At 37.4% G+C, this 7,500-nt stretch overlaps 1 protein-coding gene across 2 annotated transcripts in view; it reads right to left on the bottom strand.

Moving 5' to 3' along the window:
- LOC144959481 (chitin deacetylase 8-like) overlaps window positions 1-7,500 on the bottom strand; it is a 22,091-nt gene that overhangs the window by 13,476 nt on the left and 1,115 nt on the right. The window lies entirely within an intron of this gene.

Genomic DNA, 7,500 nt, shown 5'->3' with positions numbered 1-7,500 from the left:
CACAAGATGCAAACCACCTCGTACTAGATTGCCCAGAGACAAAACTCGAAGGGGGATTTGAAACCATCAACAAATGTGATGACGACTTCCGAACCTGGATTGATACCTTGAACATAGAAGTGTAGCCGAACGATACTACTACTACTACTAGTGCAAGAAGGAAATGTAGCTAGCAGAAAGGCACGGGGCAATCCAAGGAAGTCCTCGATAGGAAATGTGGAGGCAACAACTGGCAAAAAGATAATCGACTGCTCGGTAATGGCCCTTGAGCGTGAAGAATGGCGTTCCATGACATTCAACATCTGTAGGGAGACGGAACTCCGGTAAGGTAAGGCAAGATTTAGGGTGAAAACCCGAGTTTTTTTTAATATGAATCTGAATTGAGCTTTTTTTTTTGAGGGTTTTTTATATAGGGCAATATCCACTAAATGTGCTCAGAGCGCTTGACAAGGGGTCCCTGGTCAACATGAACATTTAACATGTAAGACGGGACATGACGCCTGTTAGGCGATATTACAATTTTTCGGACAAAGATAACGCTGTTATAACGGCCATGTGCGCATTTTACACCTGAGTACGGTGAGAGAATGTAAGTAAAGAGTCTTTTCCAAGGACTCCAACTATACGCCGAGCGAGGATCGAACCCAGGACCTTCCGATCCGAAAGCGAGTGTCATACCACTAGACCACAAGGCCGCACAATGAATGTTACTCGAATTCGACTCAATTCTGAGTATTTGTATTCGAGGGCGGAGAGAATCGTTGAATGTGACATACGTTGTTGTTGTTTTGGCTGAAGAATTTTGATATTCTTCGTTTGAATGATTCTAAATCTGTTGTTGTTCACACATGATTCGGAAAGAGCGTTCCAGTCTTTGATAGTGCGGGCTGCAAATGAATATTTGAAGATGTTTGAGTTTGTAGATTGGTGTTTTAGTGTTTTCCAGTGGGTTTTATTTTTTTTAATGTGTGTATTTCCTTGTAAGTCTAGTTGTTCTGGTAAGATGGCTGTCATTTTGTTTGAAATGTATTGTGGTGAAATAGCAACAAACAAATGGAAGAGACGTTCCTTTTAGCCTTTGTAAAACACATGAACAAACAAACAAACAAACAAACAAACAAGTCTTAGCTTTCACAATTTTTTTTTCATCACGCATCAAGTTTTACTAAAATACGCTTCAACAGTCGTAACGTCACTTCCCTCGTAATGACGCATGGTAACTTAGTAACTGGCTCTAAACTATCGGAACAATGGCGGACCCCCTTATGAAATATTTCTCCGACGAGCATAAAAGCGTATCCAGAGGAAAAAAATATTATAAATCTGATCATGTTTTGACTTTTACACATTCTGATCACAAGACATGAAAAGTTCTTGCCAGCATGAAGAATAAAAAGTACCGATTTTCTTTTTTTAGAACAACGATGGCCGCCGTTGCTGGGCGACGTGACATCAGACTATTGAATCCAATTATGATACTCTGACCACAATGATCAGTCCTAATGTCAAATCCTTAAATCTCAGAAGCTCACAACATTGCCATCCGGAAGTATATATAACGGACCAACACACAAAACTATGTGAAACGTTAAACGTTTATAGTCTAGTTAATACAGTTTAGTGAGAATTACTCATAAACGCGGGTGGCAAAAAAAAAATTACAAAGACCTGAGTGACGTCATCTTCGTTCGATCTATGACGTACCAAAAGTAAAAATATTATGGTAAACCTTAAACGTTGATCGTCTGATTGATAGAATGCAGTGAGAACTACTCTTAAAAATGGCTGGCTAAAAGCAATAACAGAGAGCTGAGTGACGTCAACATCGTTCCTTCTATATTATATTTTGATAAGAAATAATATAGACAGTATGCGCTTGGCTAAGAAGCTCATAACATTGCCATCCGGAAGTATAACGAACCAACACACAAAACTGTGTGTATCCATGAACGTTTATAGTCGGGTTAATATAGTTCAGTGAGCATTACTCATAAACGCGGATGGCAAAAAACAATAACAAAGACCTGAGTGACGTCATCTTCGAACTATCTATAGCTGGGGTCATTGGAGGGGTAGATATTATAATGAAAATATTTTTTAACTCCTGACTTTAACATTCTGAACTCTTTCTTTCCCAGTACGTGCTCGACCCATCCAATGTCGCAATGACCCAAATTTGAGAGTTTTTTTTTTTGGTTTTATTTATTTATTTTAATTTTTTTATTATTATTATTTATTTTTTTTGGGGGTGGGGGGGGGGGGGGGATTTCAGTGTTCCTCGGCCGAGAGGAGTGGTTTTCATAAAATGGAGTGAGAAGGGTGGGGGGGGGGGCTGAGGGGATGAGAGGGGAGTAGGAGAGAGATATATAAAGAGAAATGGGAGAGAGAGAGAGGTGGGTGGGAGAAAGAGAGAGAAGTGGGTGAGAGAGAGAGAGAGAGAGAGAGAGAGAGAGAGAGAGAGAGAGGCGGGAAAAAGAGAGAGAAAGAAAGAGAGAGAGATAGATAGATAGAGAGAGGGGGGGGGGGGGGCGAGGGAGGGAGAAATAGAAGGAGGGGAAGCAGATGACGGGGAGAAGGGGAAGAAAGGGAGAGAGAAATAGAGAGAGGGGTGGGGGAGGGGGCGGGGGGCAGAAGACAAAATTTAACTGCGTCTCTGTTGAATATTAATGTATTTATTTTCCTGACGTTGCAAATTCTGTTGTTCCTTGTCATAATTTGGTTGGTTTTTCTCATTGAATGCCAGTGTGTTAGGTTATGTGTTATGTTTTGCGAATCAAGGTGTAGTGAATTGTAACTGTGTGTGTGTGTGTGTGTGTGTGTGTTTTATGTGTCTATGTGTGTGTGTTTTATGTGTCTATGTGTGTGTATGTGTGTTTGTGTATGTGTATGTCTTTGTGTGTGTGTATGTGTGTGTCTATATGTGTCTTTGTGTGTTTGTGTGTGTGTTTGTGTGTATATGTGCGTGTCTATGTGTGTTTGTATGTGTGCGTGTATGTGTATGTGTGTGTATGTGTGTGTTTGTGCAATTAAAGTGTGTTATGAGCTGGTGAATGTGTTTGTGTGACTTCTCAGTTATTTTTGATTTTAAATTCAAGTTTCACCCGAAACTTAAATGACAAGATCGAGACATGAAACCTCGTGGCCCATTTCTATTTATAGCTGTTCAATGTCAAATCGGTAAACACAGCATTTGACAATTGATGGTATGTGTTTACATAAAATACACACCATCTCTGAAGTTTATAGATAGTTCGAAGATGACGTCACTCAGGTCTTTGTTATTGTTTTTTTGCCATCCGCGTTTGTGAGTAATGCTCACTGAGCTGTATTATTAACCCGACTATAAACGTTCATGGATACACAGTTTTGTATGTTGGTCCGTTATACTTCCGGATGGCAATGTTATGAGCTTCTTAGCCAAGCGCATACTATCTATAAGATAGTATGCAGATGACGTCACTCAGGCCTTTGTTATTGTTTTTGCCATCCGCGTTTGTGAGTTGTTCTCACTAAACTGTATTAACCAGACTACAAAAGTTCATGGTTACACAGAGTTTGTGTGTTGGTCCGTTATACTTCCGGATGGCAATGTTGTGAACTCCTTGGCCAAGCGCATTCTATCTATATATAGTCTAAGAGAATTTAGTGAGAAGAAATCACTCTACTGAATATATATATATATATATATATATATATATATATATATATATATATATATATATTATATATATATATATATATTTAGTATGCGCTTGGCTAAGAAGCTCATAACATTGCCATCCGGAAGTATAACGGACCAACACACAAAACTGTGTGTATCCATGAACGTTTATAGTCGGGTTAATACAGTTCAGTGAGCATTACTCATAAACGCGGGTGGCAAAAAACAATAACAAAGACCTGAGTGACGTCATCTTCAAACTATTTATAGAAAGCTGCGAAAATCCATGCCAAATTTCAATTGTATTACATGTAGAAAGAACGAAGATGAAGTCACTCGGGTCTTTGTTATTGTTTTTTTATTATTTTTTGCCACCCATATTTATGAGTAATTCTCACTTAACTGTATTAACCAGACTATAAAAGTTCATCATTACACAGAGTTTTGGTTTTTGGTGTGTTGGTCCGTTATACTTCCGGATGGCAATGTTGTGAGCTTCTTAGCCAAGCTCATACTATCCATAAACATTATGAGCGAGACGATGTTTACCGACTTGACACGACCCGACAAAAATGTGAGACTTCGCCTCAAAACGGTATTAAGTCGGGTTGGTTAAGATGTTGAAAATTGAATTTATAGCCAGAAATATCAGACTTGTGTTGAGTTTGTATGTTTTATTGAGGAGAATGGATATCATATTCTAGGGTGCTAATGCCAACAATTTATATTTTTGATCAGTTTAACATTTATTTCGCCTTTTAAACATCTGGTTCGTTCCGACACGACATAATACCGTTTTGAGACATGGGTCACAAATGCGTATCGTCGTTTTGTGAAGACAAATCACCTATATGTATTATTATTTAGAAACTCGAACGGCAACAACAGGATGTGCAAGTCACATCAATTCAATGTTGAACTTTATTGAATCGACATAAAACATGTTGATCTCAGCATTTATCCGGCCGTCACGGTCCGGTGACTTCTGATTGGTGGGTGGTTGTTGGAAAAAGACTTTATCATGATGCGACCCCGTGAATTAGAATGTTGGATAAAGTTATCGAGATAAAATTATAATAGTCTTATTGAACTTTATTGTCCAAATAAAATGTGACCCATCGGCTCAAAACGGTATTATGTCGGATTGAACCAGATGCTTAAAAGCCGAATTAAATTTTAAACTGGTCAAAAATATAAATTGTTGCCATTAGCATCCTAAAATATGGTATCCATTCTCCTCAATAAAACATACAAACTCAACACAAGTCTGATATTTCTGGCTATAAATTCAATTCTCAACATCTTAACCAACCCGACTTAATACCGTTTGAGGCGAAGGGTCACAAATGTTATCAAGATTGTGAATAAATATAAATAGTGAGATTGAATAATGATAATAGAACTTTAGAACTTAATTGTCCGAAGATATAGAAATTGACTTGGGTTCACATTGATGCCAATAGAAAATACAATTAATTGGCATATAGATAGTATGCGCTTGGCTAAGAAGCTCACAACATTGCCATCCGGAAGTATAACGGACCAAGACAGAAAACTGTGTGTATCCATGAACGTTTATAGTCAGGTTAATAGAGTTCAGTGAGCATTACTCAGAAACGCGGATGGCAAAAAACAATAACAAAGACCCGAGTGACGTCAACTTCGTTCTATACATACACGTACACTCCCCCCCCCCAACACACACACACACACACACACACACACACTCACGTCGTCGGCTACAAACACACCATGCACTATGCACACACATCCACTCACATACACAATTTTATTTATTTAATAAATTAATAAATTTATTTATCTATTTATTTATTTATTTATTTATCTATTCATTCATTCATTCATTCATTCATTCATTTTCATTCATTTATTAACATTAAAATCCAGTCTTTAAATCTGACTCACATCTAATAAGATGAGATGAATGTCATGGATCCAAAACAGGAAATGACACATTGTGTTTCACGTGAGTCAATGGAAAATGATCAAGTTATTATTTAGCCGTGTAGATGATGGTACAACATAACAATAACAACAGTAACAATGTATCAATGACTATATTATGGTATTCAATCGTCGCCATCCTTATGTTATAGATAGTATGCGCTTGGCTAAGAAGCTCATAACATTGCCATCCGGAAGTATAACAGTCCAACACACAAAAGTGTGTGTATCCATGAACGTTTATAGTTGGGTTAATATAGTTCAATGAGCATTACTCATAAACGCGGATGGCAAAAAACAATAACAAAGACCTGAGTGACTACATCTTCGAGCTATCCTTTAGCCTGACACTAAAACCGTATCCATCGTTTAGTTATCTTTAGCCTGATACTGACCAAAAAATGACGTCAAAATGCCAGTCTTTTGCCACAAAAGAAAACAAATCGTGAGTTGTATTCAATAGTTCAACCAATGAAATAACTTGTTTCCTTGAGCTCTACTAACGACAACTCACTAGGCGGTGCAAAAACCAAATAATGACGTCAAACTGCCAGTCCTTTTGGTCAGTGTCAGTGTAGCCATCGTTATGTTATAGCCTGATACTGAAACCCAAAAAGACTGGCATTTTGACGTCATTATTTGGTTTTGCACCGCATAGTGAGTTGTCGTTAGTAGTGCTCATGGAAACAAGTATAATAATGATAATAATAATGATAATAATAATAATGATGATAATAATAATAATAATATAATAATAATAATAATTTCTATTGTGTCCCTTTCCACCGAAATTGCTCGGAAGTACTCACACATATCTATTATGCACATGTGTTCATATATCATTCAATAAATAATAATGTGAAATTGATCGTAAGCTTCAATTTAATTACAAAAACAGATCAAATGAACGTTTCGGGTTTCCCCTTTATCAACAAAACAGGATGAATGAAACACTACATATGAATGAGATAATGTGGTAGTGGCGTCGTTAAGATGAATAAACGAAACATTAAAAAACGTGTAGATAGTATGTTTTTGTTTATTCATCTTACCTACGCCACGACCACATTATCTCATACATCTGTAGTGTTTCATTCATCCTGTTTTGTTGATAAAGGGGAAACCCGAAACGTTCATTTCACCTGTTTTTGTAATTAAATTGAAGCTTACATTAAATTTCACATTATTATTTATTTCTTCTAGCTTCGAGCAGCAACATTTACAATAAATCATTCAACAAAATCAATCAAATCACTGACGAAAAGTTCTAGCCAGCATGAAGAATGAAAAATACAGAAAACTGAAAGGAAAACCTGAAACTCAAATTCTAGGCTTTAAAGGAAGACCGAGAATACTCTTCAACAGTCGTAACGTTACTTCCCTCGTAATGACGCATGGTAACTTAGTAACTGGCTCTAAACTATCGGAACAATGGCGGACGCCCTTATGAAATATTTCTCCTGACGAGCATAAAAACGTATTCAGAGGGGGAAAAAAATCATTGTAATTTTATCATGTTTTGGCTTTTACACATTCTGATCATAAGACATATGAAAAGTTCTAGCCAGCATGAAGAATGAAAAGTACAGATTTTCTTTGTTTCGAACCAAGATGCTGGGCGACGTGACATCAGACTATTTAATCCAATTATGGTGACAAAGAAGCGTTAGAACTACATAACAATGATATTAATCCGTGTGTTTAATAATAGGGAATGAGATTAGCGGAAGAGTAGCGTCCCTTGATTGGAAGTCACGAGTGGAAAAGTTATTAGAGAGAGAACGTCATGTTGGTTGTGCGGCATGAGACACTTCACCGAAAGCGAGGACGAGAGAGACGCATGCGCAAAACCAGTTTGACGTTCTCTCTGTAAG

The sequence above is a fragment of the Berghia stephanieae genome, chromosome 14, assembly GCF_034508935.2.
Source record: "Berghia stephanieae isolate SIO BIC M18660-M18661 chromosome 14, UCSD_Bste_1.3, whole genome shotgun sequence".
Classification (NCBI taxonomy): Eukaryota; Metazoa; Mollusca; class Gastropoda; order Nudibranchia; family Aeolidiidae; genus Berghia; species Berghia stephanieae.
The sequence above is the reverse complement of the archived record's forward strand: the minus strand, read 5'-3'. Positions and strand labels throughout refer to the sequence as shown.